The sequence below is a fragment of the Canis lupus genome, chromosome 19 (assembly GCF_003254725.2).
Source record: "Canis lupus dingo isolate Sandy chromosome 19, ASM325472v2, whole genome shotgun sequence".
Classification (NCBI taxonomy): Eukaryota; Metazoa; Chordata; class Mammalia; order Carnivora; family Canidae; genus Canis; species Canis lupus.
Genome location: NC_064261.1, coordinates 10,600,371 through 10,619,555, shown reverse-complemented (window position 1 = coordinate 10,619,555; position 19,185 = coordinate 10,600,371). Strand labels below are relative to the sequence as shown.

The 19,185-nt window shown below is 35.4% G+C and overlaps 1 long non-coding RNA gene across 1 annotated transcript; it reads right to left on the bottom strand.

Annotated features, from left to right (window-relative positions):
• Window positions 1–908: 908 nt before the first annotated feature.
• On the bottom strand, window positions 909–15,500 carry LOC118351547 (uncharacterized). The gene is made up of 4 exons (XR_004807125.2): window positions 15,352–15,500; window positions 12,229–12,291; window positions 11,347–11,491; window positions 909–1,526 (listed from the first exon to the last, which is right to left on the bottom strand). It is a non-coding gene; the product is annotated as an uncharacterized LOC118351547 (long non-coding RNA).
• Window positions 15,501–19,185: the final 3,685 nt, after the last annotated feature.

Genomic DNA, 19,185 nt, shown 5'->3' with positions numbered 1-19,185 from the left:
AATAGTTGTCACATACAAAGCTCTGAGATTAATATCACTTTAATACAAATTTTCATCAGTTTTATTGCTCATATTTAATCTGTTAGATATTCCCCTGCCCAGCACACCTATCACGTTTCCACTCAGCTGCCTACTGTTGCTCTTCCCTGAAATGTTTTAACCTTCTTTAATGCATGTTCCTAGCACTACCAGTAAGACTATTCCTATCTCTTCCAGTTCTAACATAGTCCCTTCTCTTCTTTATTCACACACTTTTGGTTTGTATCACATGGTTAATGTATTAGCATTAGTCATACGGTATTCCATGTTAATAGTTTTATAAATAATTGAAAATTTTTGTAGTAGCTGTTAGTAATGATGAAGGATGAGATGATGAGTTTTATAGAGAAAAGGCAGAAGCAAAGCAAGGAAATTACTTGATTGGCTATAGCTTAAACATCAGCCTTATTCAGAAAGGTTTGGTTGACTGTTTGTCATTAGATGTCTTTAGGTTGTGATTTCTTAATCTTGAGGCATTTATAGGCTTAGGTCGTGGTCTACCTTTATAGGCTACTAAGCTTTTAGAATAATCTCATTCTAATGCCCTTCTTTTTTTTAAGATTTATTTATTTATTTATGATAGACATAGAGAGAAAGAGAGGCAGAGACATAGGCAGAGAGAGAAACAGGCTCCATGCAGGGAGCCCGACATGGGATTCGATCCCGGGTCTCCAGGATCACTCCCTGGGCCAAAGGCAGGTGCCCAACCACTGAGCAACCCAGAGATCCCCTCTAATTCCCTTCATGTTTAATTAAGTTAACAATAATAAAACTTGATTTTATGCAAGATCTTTTACATATATTATTATCTCTTAAAAAGCTTATCATAAACCTGCTTTTATTATTTCATTTATAGATAAGACGTTAAGAGTTAAGTTTCTGATTTGCCCAGTCATACATTGAAGAAATGACAGATCCAATTTTTTTTATTTTAATGAACATTTTAATGTTATGTATAACAGAACATTATAAATACAACGGAAACAAAGTCTTACCAATTTAATAAAAAAAATTTCCACACCAAGGGGGGGAGGTAATAATTTGATCCCGGTATTATAATATTTATTTTTTAAAATATTCCCAGCTTGAGGGTGAAACAATTAGTTTTGCATTCTAAACTCTAGAACCATGATTTTCATGTGATTCGGCCAACAAAACCAGAGACTTTATTACTATTTACAATAGACTCAAATTGAAAATACAATCCATTACCATTTGCTATTTTAGCCCTTTGCTTTCAGAAACCAAGCAAATAGCTTAGAAAAATTACAACAAAGTTCATACTTCATTCTATTTTGAAAGATGATATAACATGAACTATCTGAAGTGGCCAGTTAGCTAGGTTGGTTGTAATGTGGTGCTGACAAATGATCTATTTGGATTTTCTTGCTGCAGAAAGAATCTTCACAAATAGCTTTATATGTGGATTTTCATTACAATACTGAATATGTTGATTTATGGGCTGCAATATTTCCGCGTTAGACATCCTGGGGACAGAAGGAAGGCAAGTAAGAATGGTCAATTCTAATTCTCCTATGTGGGCTTCTGCTATGCCTTCAGCCCTTGGTACCATATATAACACTCCGGTGTGGCAATTTTGAGAGGAAAAGTAAATATTACTATTTTCCTTTCTCCACTGGCACCTGAAGAGTCTTTTTATCCTTGTATGTATAGACATCCCTGTGGATGTTTAGGAAAAAAGAAAAGAAATACAATCATATGCACATAAGAGGAGAAAAGATGCAGTTTAAGAAAAAAAATTAAGTGACAGGCTTAGAAAAGGGAGAGGGTTTAGATTCCTTAGGGAAATGTTCAAGGGAGACACTTAAGAAAATATAACCAGTTGGGAATGGGGGGCTGGAAAGATGACAACTGTGTCATTTACATATTCTCCTCAGTCTCTTCTACAGAAGATTCAGAAAACTTTCATGTTCTTATGAAATTCCTTTCTGATAATGTAAAGTGCCCCATTTTTGCTTGACTTTTAGCAGGGGTGGAAATCACAGGTTATCCAACAAAACTTCCAACATCTGTTTTACGTGTTATACACGGCAGTGTGAGGTCACAGATTGTTTTATCCACTTTTGAATCTCTAGGAAAGTTAAAATGACTAGAATAATTAATGTTTGATGAGTGAATTAAAGAAAAAGAAAACATATAGCAGGGAGGAGAGGGATAAGAATGAAAAGTCAACAAGAGGGAAGTTGAAAGAGAGAGGAAATAGATTTTGAAATGGAAAATCTTCATTGGAACTCTCAGTTGGTCAGTTTTTGGTTCCTATTCTTGGGCCATAGCTTTTGTGAGCCTCAGTTTTTCCCCTTTGCAAAATAGGCAATTATACCTTGACTTGCCATTTTAAAATACTGAGATATTCAGATGACAATGTAATTAAATGATACTCAGAAAGCTGAATTATATTATGCTTATCTTCAACTTACTCCAAGTAGAAAAAGTTAGCAAAATTCAAACCATCTCAATTAGATAATTGTTCCCCTGCTCTTTTGTTCTGTGAAAATACATCATATTAAAAATATCAAAATTTTTAATGATGGAATGATGCTTTACCTTACTGACTATATACAGACCTCTCTTGCTTACCTCTACTCCATTCCCCCACTACCTGGCTGACATTTCCTCTCCTAATCACTAATAAAATATGCCACTACTCTCATAAATTGCATCACAAAGCAAGAAAACTATGATAGAACAGAATTATAACCCAGCACAGTAGCTGTAAAGAAAGAGATTCTACAGCTGACCAAAGGAAAGAATGGATTGAAGTCTGTGAGGATTTGGGAGTCTTTTATGAAGAATGTGTTTTCTTTGTATGCTTAAATAAATTCTGAATACTGTATTGCAGTATAAAATGAAAGCCAAATAGCCATACGCTATTGCAGTTTAAAAAAAATAATAAGTGCCTTTAGCTTTCTTGTGAAGAAGTTATTTTTTGTGTGTGGTTTTCAGTTGAAGTTGAGCATTATATATGAGCCGAAATGATGGTGATTGAAATAAATCTGAAATGTTCAAAGTCATGGTGCTCTTAAATAAGCAAACCTCATTTTCCAGTGTTCAGTAGGCATTCAATTCCATTATGAAACTTGAAAGAAATAATGTAGAAATCGATGTGGAATTTGAAAGAAGGGAGACAATAATGTGTAATAATTGTTTTATCTCCTTGAGGAATGCTGCACTGCAAAAAAATCCTATAGCCTGTATTTCTCTTTCATTAGTTTCCAATATTACAGGGAGAATTTGCGTTTTTTTTTCCTGAAAATATTACTATTTTTTTTCTGTTTTTGCTTTGTGATGTGGAATTTACCATTTTATGATTTTTTTTTTTCCTGGTCTCTGTTTGTGCCTTTAATTTCTCCTTAAAAGCCTTAGTTCAAAAGCTCATTTACTCACAACTGACCCTCCAAATGGTCTGCTTACACATCTTCTGACCTCTAGAATATTTTCTTGTAATCTGCTAAATATAAGGCTAAAAGATTACTTTTCCCTTGGATAAAATTGTTAAAATGTCTTGCCCTTGACCAAAGAATCACCTATGTCTGCAGTACATGCTGCATATTCTGATCTCCTGGCCAACAGTCAAAGCCCTATCTGGCACAAATCTAAACTTCTAGCATGATTTTTTGCTATCCTTTCCCTGAACCCCATAACCCTTCCACATTGCAACACACTGTACATATGTGTATACCATTTGACTGCTTCCATAACTATATTCATAAATAATCCATTATGAGAAAAGCCTGAATTATACCTTCAAAATTCAGCCATTCAACCCAAAGTGAGCCTATAAAGGAAAATTGCTAATTTTTCACCCAAGTTACAAATTTATTCTTCCTTTTCCTCAACTGTAACATTTTTAATATATAAATTATACTCTTGGCATATATTTTTCATGAAAATATCTTATTCCTAATAGAAGATTATAAATGGGAATTCAGCCAACTTTATATGTCCAGTGAAGTGTTTCACAAACATAACCCTTAGTCTGTATAAGGTTGTAGACTAAATAAAAATCAGCAGGTAAACTTGCCAGTATACAGATTCTCAATCCATTCCAGAGGGTTTCTGAATCAGTATGACTGAATATTTCATATACAACCCACTAGGTTTAGAAAACCATAACCTAATTCAATTGCATAATTCCAAGTAATGAATAAATCATGTTTAAATAAAAGAATAAGTTTAATGCATGAGTATTTATGAATAAATGAATTAAGGAATGAATAAAATGCTTTGTTGAGAAATGCTATATTATTAAAGAATTAGCTTTAGCTCTGCTATTTAATCCTTTTGAAGTAGATAGTCTTGCTAAGCCCCAATTCCTTCATGTGTAAAACTGAAGAAATATCATTTGAAACATAATTTTTAAAAAATAGGCTACAATATATTCTTAGAGAGAGAGAGAGAGAGAGATTTTCTTGAGATGTAGCCACTTATGTGTTACTGAAGCTCAGGAAACAATAGTTTGTTTTTAATTCTCCCTTAATTTCCCATTTTCAGCTCAAAATTCCTTCTGCATTTTAGAATTTGTGAGATGAAAATATAATATTGGACACAGTACATATTTCTTCTATGGCTGAGGCCAGATAACCTTCTATCCGGACAGAAAACAGAGTCCTTGCACTTGCACTATAAAGTATAGGCAGGAAGTAACAAATGAAATACCAGGCATTTTCTTGTTGCTTCCCATGAAGTATGGGCTTCCACGAAAGCCTCTTTTGTAGAAAGTGTATTTCATTTGAGGAGGAGGCCATATGCAAATCAGATGTATCTTAGAAAACTACCACTTCTTTTACCTCTAGGAATTTGTCAATGTTTTTCTGCCCTTTCTATGAATTTCCTCCATTTTTATGCACTTATTCATTCATGTAATGTGTAACTTTTCAGAACCTAATGTAATCCATGCTAGGTTCTGGAGCTATCAGTATGGATAAATGGAATCCAGAGAGTTGAGCAGAAACTATCCACATGGAAATGCGCAAGAACATTCCTGGTAGAGGAAGCAAATGCATCTTGGTTGGAAGAGTGAAAGAGTCTGTGGGACTTGAGGAATGACCCACAACACTTACTCTAATTTAGGGGGATGGAACCCCTGGTTGATATGGCCTAAATTCCAAGTTTAGGGTATGGTTTCTCCCTGAGAGGGACCGGGTATCAAGATTTTTTTATCCTTACAATCAATTCATGTTACAGAAGCTTTACTTGAAGCAAGCACAACTAAAAAATCTGGGCTCCTTTCTTTTACCCACCTTCAATTTCCAAAGAGGAATTTCTACCCAAGCATGGTGGTCCAAAACTTCATGGCTCTCCTTGCTTATAAAATGAAGAATCTGTACCATGAGAGATAAACTAGGATGACCTACTTCTTCTTCTCATATCTACTCATAGCAAGCATGAGTAGATATGAGAAGCATATCTCATCTCATAAACTAGGATGACCTACTTCTTCTTCTCATATCTCATCATAGCAAGCATCTGTCCATACTCGAGCAATAGAGCTGTGGTGCTCTGCCTAAGGGAAGAGCAGGTTATAAGAACAGACATTCCAGGAGCTCTCCATAAAGGGACTGGTTTTATTTGGAACACAGTGTAGAGATATTTGAGCCAAAGAGCACTGTCAAAAACAATAAAGATTTTGGTGGTGAGAAATTAAAAGAGGGCTGATAACTCTATAACAACAGACAAAACAAGCGGAAACAGAAGTTGAACACAAAGAGTTGTAATATATTTGACAATAATAGTGCAAAGGGCACAGATAAAAAAAAAAAAAGCTGTATTAGTATAAGGAAATGGCAACAGGGATGCCTGGGTGGCTCAGTGGTTAAATGTCTGCTTTCGGCTCCGGGTGTGATCCCGGGGTCCAGGGATGGAGTCTCACACCGGGCTTCCTGCATGGAATCTGCTTCTCCCTCTGTCTATGTCTCTAACTCTCTCTGTGTGTCTCTCATGAATAAATAAATAAATTCTTAAAAAAAAAAAAAAGGAAATGGGACAGATGGTTTCTAAAAATGACAGGAAACAAGAATGTGAACAAGAAATGGAAAATAATAATATTAACATAATGAACTATAGTATATTGTTCTCTTCTCACCTTCTTTAAAAGATATTTTGTGGTTCCTGGTTGGCTCAATCAGTTGAGCATTATCCTGTTGATTTTGGTTCAGGTCATGATCTCAAGGTCATAGGATCAAGCTTCTCCCTCAGCAGGGAGTCTGCTTGAGATTCCCTCCCTCTCCCTCTCCTTCTTTCCCGCCCCCTCCTCCTCATGTTCTTTCTCCCTCTCAAATAAAGTCTCCAAAAAAAGATATAATTTTATATGCACTGATAATTATAAAATTACTATTGAGTTTATAATACCTCTAAATGCAATATGTTTAACAGTAATAGCACAAAAAAAGATAGAAGTTTTATAGAGCTATATTGGAATAACAATTCTCTTATTTCATTGGAATTAAGTTAGTATAGCTGTAAAGTAGATTCTGGTAAGTTCAGATGTATATTGTAAGCCCTAGAACAACCTTAAAAAAGTCCAGATTGGGAAGGAAGCAATACAATTATCTCTCTGTGTAGATAATATGATCTTACATGAAAGAACTAAGCATTTTACTTAAAAACTATAAGAACTAATGATTTCAGCAAGGTAGAAGATAAATATAAAAATTAATTATATTTTATAAAATAACAATTAAAAATCAGAAAATTGAATTAAGAAAACATTCCTTTTTATAATAGCATATAAATACTTAGGAATAAAATTAACAAAATGAGTGCAAGATTTATACACTGAAAACTCCAAAATGTTGTTGAAAGAAATTAAGAAAATGGAAATAATAAATGGACAAGATATCTCATGCTCATGGATCAGAAAGCTTAATTTTATTAACTGTCCATGTTTATATACAGATTCAGCAGAATTTTAATCAATATCTCAACTGTTTTTTTTTAAGAATTTGATAAATTGGTCCAAAAATTCATGGAACCAATAATAGTCAAAACAATTTTGAAAAATAAAAAGTTGGGGAACTCACATTTCCTGATTCCAAAACTTACTAAAAATATCTAATAATCAAGACAGTGTGATAATGGCAAAAGAGCAAACATGTAGATCAATGAAACAAAATTTAGGGAGCAGAAATAGACCTTATATTTATGGTCAATTGATTTTTTTTTACAGCATGTCAAGACAAGTAATGGGGCAGAGAATTATCAACAAATGGTGCTGGGACAAATGTATAGCCACATTAAAAGAATGGGTTTGGATTCTTTCCTTACTACAAATATAAAAAATTAAAGTGGTTCATAGATCTAAATTTAAGAGGGAAAACTAAAACTCTTACAAGGAAATACAGAAATAAATTTGTGTGAGCTTATGTTAGATAAAAGTGCAAATGACCCAATAATTGGTAAATTGTAATTCATGAAAAGTTAAAAAGTTTTGTTGTAATCAATAACATAAAAAATAAAAAGACAACACTTAAAATGGAAATTAATGATCACAAATTAGTTATCTGATAAAAGACATATCTAGATTAAAGAGCTCTTGTAGTACAACATTAAAAATGATAAAAAAAAATCCAATTAAAAAGTGAACATACAATTTGAATAGGTATTCTTCCAAAGATTATATATATACATATGTATGTATATGTGTGTGTGTATATATATATATATATATATATATATGTGTATATCTAGTAAAGACACAAAAATAAGTTCAATATCACTATCCACTAGTGAGATATAAAATAAATTTATAATAACATATCCTTTCTTATCCACTAGATAGCTATAATCAAAAAAATATACAGTAATGTGTCGGCAAGGATATATAAATATTGGAACTTTCATACAATGCTGAGGGGATTGTAAAATGTGCAGCAACTCTGAAAAAGAGTTTGGCAGTTCCTCAGAAAGTCAAGGAGAAGGCTATCATATGGATCAGCAAGCAATTCCTCTGCTAAGCATAGACACAGGAGAAATTTTAAAAAGTATCCACATACAAACATATAAACTAGTCTTTATTGCAGCTTTATCTATAATACTCCCAAAGTGGAATTTACCTAAATGTCCAAATAACTGATGTCATTTGCATATAGTAGATGTGTAAAGTGGAATATTTTTCTGCTTCACAAGGGAGCAGTATATTCAAGTATATTCATATATACTTCAACGTGGATGATCCTGAAAAAAATATATCACCAATGAAGGAAACCACAAAAGACCACACACTGGATGATTCAATTTACAGAGACAGAAGGTAGATTAGTGGCTGCCTATGGCTGTGTCTTGTTGAAGGAATGGGGACTGATTGCTAATTGGTATATGGGGTTTATTTTGGGTGTTATGAAAATGTGCTAAAATCGTGGTGATGGTTGCAGAACTATGGTAGTATACTAAAAATCACTGAATTGTACCCTTAAAAAAAGTAAGGTCAAGAAGGTGGTGAATTTAAGAAGTTTGAGTAGTAGATGAAGATACTAGCCCACGTGAGAGATACAGGCTTATTCTAAAAGGTTGTGGTGAAAATCAAGAGAGGACCCAATGTTCTACAGAAGGGAAGAATAAACTATGAACGGTTTTTAAGTTTTGAGAAAAGAGAAAAGGAAACTGTTCTAATATTTTCGGGATAACTAAATGGTGAAAGGTGCCACTGACTAAGATGGAGGATGAAAAATAGGAGGTACCAGCATTTGGTAGGCATGGGGCTGGAGTTAAGTGTATTGGGTTCTATACAGGCTGGATAGAAGCCTTTGTCAAAGAATGCAAGCCCAGGGAGAGAAAGAGTACAGAGGAACAAGGTGACTGGTCATGGGATCAAGGCCGGTGGAACTTACACATTCAGAAGTAGGACAGGGAAAGTGGAGTTCAACCATAGAAGTGGAACAGTGGCACGTGTAACATGGAACAGCAGCAACAACAAAAACAACAAATTGAAATTTATGTTCAGAAACTTAAAGCATAATTAAGAAGGAAAAAGTATTCATCTATTTTTAAAAACAAAGTAAGATGGCAACCCCCCCCCCCACACACACACACACACAATTCCCTTTTATTTAGCAAAGAGAGATCACAGTTGACTTTGAAAGAGCAGTTTCAGTGGGGGTATAAGCCAGAATGGTGCAAATTAAAAGTGACTTTAAGAAAATGAAATCAGTGTGTTCAATGGTCTGATCTCTTCAAAGAAATAAGATGTAAATATGTGCTGCAAAGCAGCAATTTGAGAGAATTGGTATCAAAAGAGAAGACTTTTTCTTTAACAAGAGAGCTACCAGAATATGTATAAATATTGTTGGCTAAAATCCAGCCGGAGGAGATGACAGAAAGATAGGTGTGAATGAGGTAGCGGAAAGAGATGGCATGCTGGACCCAGGGAAAGGTACCTGCAGCAGACAGAGATATGTTGCTTCCATTTCAGCAGGTTGGAAGGAGAGGATCAAGAAACACAGGTAGTTTTTAGTTCAGCATAATGGCTCTTGTTCTGCTAAAAAATATGTGAGATGAAAAGGGTGATGGGGAGAGGAGTAATTTGGATGTTACACATATTAAAAACATGATCAATCATCTTTGCAGTTATTCTGCAATTAAAAAAAAAAAGTCCATCAGCATCTTTGTCTATTTTTGTATTACCCATTCTCTTTCACTCTTACAGCCTGTTTTATAAAAACACAAAACAAAAAACCCAACTATGTTCCTCCAGTCCGTATGTCATCTTCACCTTCTCAGCTCACTGCCGCATGACATCATCCCTCCATGTAAGTAATTTTCTACTTACTTGAGCAGAGATCTCCTATCAGGTTCATCTCTTTATCTTTGACTTCTCTGCAGTAGTAGGCACTTCAACTTCTTGCCTCACTTGGGTTCTCTAACTCCACTCTGCCTTTGTCTATTTCCTGGTTGACCTCTGTTCAGTCTATGCTGCTTTTATGTTTCCTCGACCACCCCTAGCATCTTGTCCTCTGCTTTATTTTCTTCTCTCAATATGCGTTCTTAAACACTGTATACCTTTGGCTTCATCTAAAACCTATATATTCGTTGGCATAAATTTATTTCCAAAACACATATTTTTTAAATTCAAATTTAAATATCAATGTTCTTTAGAAACACTACTTGGATTTCCTTTTGTATCTCAAAGCCAAGTTGTCAAGACAACTTCTTGTCCCTGTCTGGACTTTTTTTGCTCCTGTGTTCCCAATCATAGGGACGCACTTGGCCCTGTTGCCTAAGCATGAATCTCTATAAATATACTATTCTCTCCATCTCTCTCTCTGGTTAATTAGCATAACTCATCTATTCTGCTTCCTAGTTTTAGTACTCCTCCATCTCTTTTGTCCATTCTGCCCTGGTCTGTTACTTCATCCTTTCTTTGTTTTGTAAAGACTGATTAATTGATTTGTTTGTTTGTTTGTTTGAGAGAGAGAGAAAGAAAGCAGGGCAGAAGGCCAGAGGGAGAGAGAGGGGGGTGGAGAAGCAGAGTCCCTACTGAGAGGGGAGGCGGCCATGGGGCTTTATCTTAGGACCCTGATCCAGCCCTGAGCTGAAATTGAGTAGGCCACTTACCTGACTGAGCCACTCAGGTGCTCCATATCCTTTTTTTATTAAACTGTTTTGTCTTTTTGTTGCCCTTCCTACCTCTAGCCACATTTATATCCAATAATTTTAAAGGCATCTCATCCTGTCTTTAATTATTAGATGAAGGGACTTCATTTCAATCTTGAGAAGCCATACGTATGAAGACAGCAAGCCAGAAGGGAATATTGACACCTTCAGAATCCAGTCTTAAGTTATTAATACAGTAGAAAATGCCATGTATGAAAATAACCTTATTTCTCTCCTCATTCCCTAACTTGCTATGAATCCTTTAGCCACTATGAATTTGCCAAATTACCTAAATGTCCCAAATCCTTAAGTTTATTAAAAATAATAACTTTCTTATCATTTTATTCATTTAGTTGAATTTTGTGTGATTTAAACATATATTTATATCCCCTCTAAATAAAAGTCACACCTGGATTTTTTTGTCATATATTTTTTAAGGTTTTATTTATTTGAGAGAGAGAGAGAGAGAGAGAGAGGTGCACAGAGGGAAAGTAAGAGTGAAAGGGAGAAGCAGATTCCCTGCTGGATACAGGGCTGATCCCAGAACCCTAGGATTGTGACCTGAGATGAAGGCAGATGCTTAACCTGCTGAGCCACCCAGGGGCCTCTATTTTGTTCTTTTGAAATATTATTTCTTAAACATTATCACGTAGGTACCAAAAAGAAATTCGAACTTACTGCAGTGTGGTGCAAATTTACCTGAAAGTCAGGAAACAGGAGTTCTGGATCCATTTCTTACACTCTCAAGCAGTGTGGACACAGCAATTTCACATACGTACTCCTGGTGTCGAGCTTCTCATTAGTGAGAATGTGCTGAGTTGTTCAGGATGATATTTAACATGGCCTGAGTTTTAAAAGATTATGATTCTATAACTTTTATATTTCCACTCAGAATTCTGAAACAAAGCAGTTGTGGGTTTTATTTAACATATTTTTAATATTATTTCCATTATAAGTGAAACATAAAAGCCTTGAAAATCATTATCAGTAAGATTAGTGACGAAAACATTGCAGAAGGAACTGAGACCAACTTTTCTCCCAGAAAAGACAATTACTCTAAGAGAAAGGAGATGGATTTAAAAATTGAAATGGAGGGGATCCCTGGGTGGCGCAGCGGTTTGGCGCCTGCCTTTGGCCCAGGGCGCGATTCTGGAGACCCGGGATCGAATCCCACGTCGGGCTCCCGGTGCATGGAGCCTGCTTCTCCCTCTGCCTATGTCTCTGCCTCTCTCTCTCTCTCTCTCTGTGACTATCATAAATAAATAAATATTTAAAAAAAAAAAAAATTGAAATGGAGCTTTTAAAATCATGTGGATAACTCACCAGAGTAATACTCTTTTGGTTTTTATTGAACAGACATGAACTTTAGGTTTAGGGTACAGAGAGTAAAACATTTTATTATAAAATCCCAATAATTCTAAATTATTCATGGTTTATGAAAGTCTCATTTGAACTAGAGGAAAATTTCTTTGTTTAACAAATTTTCCTTTTAGCAGATATTTTTTGATAATGATATTAATGTAAACAGGCCAGAAGGATAAATGTGTTAATTTAGTTTGACAGATAGCATTGGGCACTTACCAAGTAGTGAGCTTGACAAAAGTCATGCTTCACACCAACCCCTGCAGGAAGGTTAATAGGTGTCTAGGAACAGAGACAAAAAAAACCTAAAGAGCTGTGAGACTGTTTTATTTTTTTAACTGCAAAATCATTGCAACTAATAAATGCTTAAGAAAAAGAATGGTTAAATCTGTCCTGAGAAGGCTGTATAAATTTTTAAAGAAATTATTAGACCAAATGAACCTTCAATGGCATAGATATCAATTAAAAGAATACATGATGTTTATGTTACCCATTAAGAATTTAAAAACCATGTTGCAAAGTTCAACTTGTAGTAAGTCTGTGAAAACAATATGGAGAATGCTGCTATACTTTCTCGATCAATGAGAAATTAAGAATTAGAGGGGATAACATATTTTGGACATAGAACCCATAGGCAGGTTTGAAATTCAGTTCTTTGGCAATTGGACTACTTTATTGTCCATAGGACAAAGAGCACCAGATAGGAGTAGTGAATGAAAGAAAAACCAAGTGTTCTTAAGAACTTCTTACATGAATGCCTTTAGAAATGCTTTCATAAAACACAGAGTAGCATCCCACATCATACAATAGAATATAAACTCAAAGAATTTAGGTACTATTTCAAAGATGTTAGTTGATACTCTTTTTCCCCCCATTTTTATTCAAAGATCTAAGTTTTGCCACTACTGAGATGCTAGGATCTAGGTAGTTTTAAGGGAATCAAAATGAATGAATAAAGTAATTACATGTGAGTGAAACTGTTGTATTTGGAGGGCGAAGATTATATAAAAAACAAGATTTGATATCAATAGAATATAGTTAAAAAGGAAGATTAGAATCACAGTTTAAGACTCAACGTTGGCTCATGCATCTATTTTAATTCAAGAGAGGCCTAAGAATATTTTGTGCAAGGGAGTTGCAAGGACTTCTTTATTAACCACAATGCGAAATCTAGATGTCGATGATATATATGTTTAATAAATAGCTTAGGAATAAATTATCTCATTGTAGAAGTGGCAAAGAGGGTAAAGGTCACTAAATATTCTGTTTCTTACCCTTCCTTACTTACAGGTAGGCAAGAGCACATCACTCACTGGGGGAGAAAGTGATGTGCGTCCCCTTCAGGCTGGTCAGAAGCCTCTCTGGTCTCTCTTACTTTGCCTTGGCAACGTTTGTCCATTTGCTCCAAATAGATATTTTAGCTCCAGGATATTGAGCTTCATCTGCATTCTTGAGTGATTATGTGCAGCATGACTACTGCCATGGGACTGCACTGAATATGAATCTGAGCATAGATTTAACTTTGTATGTGTTACTCCAGATGAGATCTTAATAATTTGTGTCACTACAGTATGACCTATCTATTACTGACTGCTAAAGAAATGGCCATAATAAAAATGAGATGATCCTTTTAGAAAAAAAATATAAAAATATCTAAAACATGTGGCATTAAATGAGAAAGTTGATTAAAGGCTGGAAAGAGGATGAACCATGATATATGGGGGCTATATATTTTGAAAAAAAAGTTCAACTGAAATTAAATGGATGCAAAATACCTTGCTTAAATGAACCTAGATCCCTGTGAGAAAAAGTAAGAATATAGAATCTTTTTAATGTATGTTGATGTTTATTGGCTATATTGCCAGGATATTAAAAGAAAGAGAAAAACTCAGGGAAAAAATGAAAACTTGAAAGCAAAATAGAAGATGAATATAGAGTTTCCAGGAAAAAAAAAAAAAAAAAAAGCCTTTCATTGCTAAAATCACCAACTGCTTCTCACCCAAAAGAGCAAAAAATAAGACTGGCAAAGTATGTGAATGGTAAATCCTAAGTATCTTTCAAATGATAAAATTGCACCAGGTATAGGAAAAGAAAATAAATGTGTGATCCCCAGTGAATTATTTCAATTCAATGACCCAGAGCAGAGATGAATGTGAATTTCTGATCAAAGACAATCCATTCAAGGTATCCAATATTAAGGTGAGAAGAAAGATGGACAGAGACTAGAAAGTAGAATGTGAAAATAACAAACCAGACAAAAGTTCAACAAATATATCTTGAAAAATATGTGTATGTTTACTAAATTTTAGAGAAATATATTCTGTCAAAAATGGCAAAAGCCAGACCTAAAAGATACCGTTAGTGTTTAAGACAAAACTGAACTTTGGGGATATGTGGGTGGCTCACTAGGTTAAGCATCTGCCTTTGGCTCAGGTCATGATCCCAGGACCCAGGGATGGGACTTCTGCTCAGAAGGGCGTCTGCTTCTCCCTCTGCCCTCCCCCAACTCTCTCTCAAATAAATAAATAAAGTCTTTTTTTTTTTTTAAGCAGCAATTGTACTTATTTTTTTTAAGATTTTATTTATTTATTCATGAGAGATATGGAGAGAGAGGGGCAGAGACATAGGCAAAGGGAGAAGCAGGCTCCATGCAGGGAGCCCAATGTGAGACTCAATTCCGGGACCCCAGGATCACGCCCTGAGTGGAAGGCAGATGCTCAACTGCTGAGCCACCCAGGCCTCCCAACAATTGTACTTTGGCTCCCAAATATTTACATGCTGGAAAGAGAGCTCCTTCCAGGGAGCAAAACAAGAGTTTGAAGTGAAAGGATGAGTAAGGGACTCTTTCAATGTCTACCCAGCAGGATTTTAGTTCTACTTCAATAGTACTAAATAGCAATAGTCATTGCTATTATCATTTTCCAGGTTTTTTTTTTAATGTGATTATTACAGTTTTTCTTTTCCTGTTCTATTACTATCCTGTGGAGGTATTTTTTTATTAGACTGTGGAGTCAGCCAATTAAAATATCTTTCTGACCTTTTTAAGAGATCATAATCTGACTCCATCACTGGATACAATGACTGGTTGGAACCGTAGCCATGCTTTGATCCAAACAATTTCTACATTCAGGTAATGCATTGAGAAAGATATTTAATCTACAAGGAGAGCGTATTTCCTAAGCTATTTAATATGTGGCCAAGTAGGATAAAAGACATTGAAGAATATCTCAGAGCTAAATAGCTTGTGAAATTGTCAAATGTTTTTTATGAGTTAGGAAAAGGAAAAAAAAAAAGAGGGAATTTAGTAGTTAAAAGATTGAATTGAAGGATATTAATACTTACCAAATCTTCCATTTGTCATTTCTCCACATTATTCAGTTGCCCTCCATATATGTGAGGCTACGTGTACCTCTGGCCAAAGGGCTATGAAAGAAGGTCATCTATATTACTCTGAATGTAAGCAGTGGAAAGCCGATTAATGAGCCCCTAATCTTTTCCCTCTGATTCATTGACTGACTAAAACAGCTGCATAATTCAGCTGGTGCGGGAAGGAAACAATAGAGATTTTGTTAGCTTGGGTTCTTGAAAGCCTGTGTGGAGCAAAACAGTTTAATGATCCCTATTAATGGGACATGGAGCATGAACAAGAAGTAAACATAAGGGTTTTTTTTTGCTTTTTTGTTTTGTTTTGTTTTGTTTTGAAGTCACAGCAAAACAGGTTATTTGCCATTCCAGCCTTTCCTAACTCCTCAGGGAGTGACCTGAGTGTCCCAGCCACTGCACAATGGCTTTCCTTTCTCCTTTCTAGGACATCAATTAAGTATTTAAATTGTTCATCATTCCTGAAGCTATGGCATCTAAATGGTATACGATCTATGGTAAACATCAATCTAAATCACACAATTTATTTTTTGTATATATTTGGGCTATCAAAAATCAGAAAAGTTTCTTAGATGAAAAGTAAAAGGATAAAAGAGGAAAATAGCTCATGAATTGCATATGAAAATGTGTCTGTTGGTCACAGGCTAAGGCTTTGCCTGATTCCACAGTATGAATGGTATCATGAGGCCAATAAGTCCTAGGTTTTATCAGCCAGTTTATCTCCGTATTCCCTCATAGCCCTCAAAAACTCCTATTTACTAGTGACATGGCTCTTGGTGTCCAAAATCAAATTGCTTTTGGATTATAAATCTGCTACTGTTTTAATATTAGGGAAGAAAAGGGAGAGGGTGAAAATAAAGGTCAGGTGACATGGACATAAGTTGGAAGTATCGTGATAAACTATATCCTAAACAATTAGAACCGTTATATAGTACCAACAAGTATATACATATTTCCCTTAATTCACTTCAATGAATATGGAAAAAAGGATATAAATCAATACATGAATTAAAGGAAGGTAAATTATCTGGATAAATAATTATGCTTTCCAAAACAAGGTGCAAATTCACCCCTTACCAATTTAAAAGATATATTGGGCATTATCTTGCATTTGTAACTTAATCACTTATCAAAATATAGTTCCAGAGTAACCAAAAGCTTGTCAGAAAAAGACAAAGTTCAGGCATTTGGGGGAAAAGAGAAGAGTAACCTGTTTGCTTCTAAGTTGACTCTCATCAAGCAGCTGTGTGTCACTACGGGACCAGTATGTCTTCCACGCTGCTACAAATTAAACCCAAACTGTATAACAGCACTGCATATAACTTTGAATATATTCTTGTTTTTATATAAACATATTATCCCTCAGTTTTTACTCATGTTCACCCAGAAAAATCTAAAACTCAGTTGAACCCTTTACCTCTCTGTATATGATATACATCCTGTGGCGGCTAGATGAAAACACTGGAGTAAGTGAAGCTGTTTTATTTCACTTGAAGTTCATAATAAAAAAAAATCTTAAAAAAATCCTCTATATGATGTAGCACAAATTACTTTTGTTGCCTGAATTAGTCAGGATTCTCCAGAGAAACACAATCAATAGCAGATAAAGAGATGCATACAGGGGAAGATTTATTATATGAATTGCCTCACACAGATATGGACACCAAGAACTCCCACCATCTGTTGTCTACAAGCTAGAGAACCAGAAAAGCCAGTGTTATAATTCAGATTGAATACGTGTCCAAAGACCTGGAGCTTCAATGACCAAGGGCAGGAGAAGATGGACATTCTCGTTCAAGAAGAGAGAAACAATTCACTCTTCCTCTAACTTTTTGTTCTATTCAGATCCTCAGTGTGCTGAATGATGCCTTGCCCACATTGGTAAAGGCAGATTTTTACCTAGTCTACTGATTCAAATTCTAATCTCTTCCAGAAACATCCTCAGGGACACATCCAGAAATAACATTTTACCGGCTATCTGGGTATCCCTTAGCTTGGTTAAATTGGCCCATAAAAGTAACCATCACATAGGCTAATATGTGTTCTCTCTTTCTCTGGCAAGTAGATCCCAAATTATTCCTAGAGACATGGCCAAAATAAAGCCTGTATTTCAGTCGCCTTGCAGCTAAGCATGACCATATGTCTACATTCTGGCCAAATTGCACGTAACATAAAATGATGCAGGAAATTAATTGGAATTGTGCTTGAATGGAACAAATTTGCACCTCCTCCTTTTCTCCTTCTTCTTCTGGCTGCCTGGAAGGTTGTGGGTATCACGGAGCTTAAGCAGGCAATCTGCACGTTGAGGAGGAAGCAATGTTAAGGTGGGTGGAGCAAAACTGTGGGAGCCTGGTTTCCTGATGATCCCGTGATCCTCACACTAACTCTTATCTGTCTATCCATGGGTATAAGAAAACAAAACTCTAGTCTTACTTAAGCCACTGCTACTTTGCTTTCCTGCCATTCATAGTTTAACAATAACAGATACAGCCATCCTTTAATCCTTTTTATTTAGAATGGACTTTCTTTTCCTCACTTCCTAAAATGTTTACTCTGCAGCCTTGATTTCTCTTTCAATGTTCCATATGTCTTCATCTCCTCTCACTTTCAGCTGTGGTCTTTCCACATTTCATTGGGAAAATAAACAACTACACATCTTCTCACCATCATGCACTGAAACCTACACACTTACTGTTTTGTTCCCATCATCTTTCTTCCTGTTAAAATGATTTCCTCCTGTAAACCATTCTTTTCTCACCAGGAAACCATTTCTCCACTTGTGCTATGGATCGCTTCTACTCTAGACTTCCTAATATCTGCCTTTACTTAATACCTTTACTTAACTCCTTCCCTCTTGCACCATCATTCTCTCCATTTCGGCTGAATAATTTTCCTTGGTGCACAGATATGTCCTAGTTAATGTTCTTGCCAAATAGTGAAATATGGAGACCACCAAATTCACTGCTCCCTTTCACAGCTGACTATTTCTAAAGAGCCACCTATACCCAGTGTGTCCATATTTCACCTTCTACTCATTCTTCAATCAATTATAAAATCAACTCTCAACCCCAGAATTCTAGTGAAACTGCTCTCATCTCAGTCACCAGTGGCCTTAACATTCAGAAATCCAAGGTAAACTTTTCCATCTTCACATTTTTTTTCACCTTTGGAAATCATTTAGGGAGGTGAACCCATCATCATTCTTGTAAAAATGGTAGTATTTTGTCACCAATTATTCCTGTTTTTACCTCTATCTCACTAACATTTTTTTTCCCCAACATCCTCTATTTCCATTCTCTGTCCTCTATTTGGGATCATTTTAGCCCCTTTTCTGTCTTGGAATTCCACAGTCAGTTGTATCATTGATTTCCCAAGTTTAAAATTTCAGTTCAATGCCATGTTTCAATTTTATGTCTCTGTCTCAAATCTCCGTAATCCCCTACACGCACCTCTGAGTATGCACTTGGTATTTCCTCGTGGGTGTCTTTCACAGAAATCTCAAGCTTATCATGTCCAAAATTGAAGTCTGAATTCCTCCCTTCCACAAATAATAGCCCCATAATACCCCAAATTCACCAATCTTAGGAAATCACACTCTTACTTAATTGCTTAAGCCATTATCCTGATGGTTACTTTGACACCTCTCTTTCCTCTATACTCCTGCAAATTATATATGTTTTACTTGTTAATGGCCTGTTAATACCGTGTCCCATATTTCTCAAATTTACTTACTCTTCTCCATCATCAGTGTCAACATCATAATCTACTCACTGACTTTCCTCACAATCGCAAGAG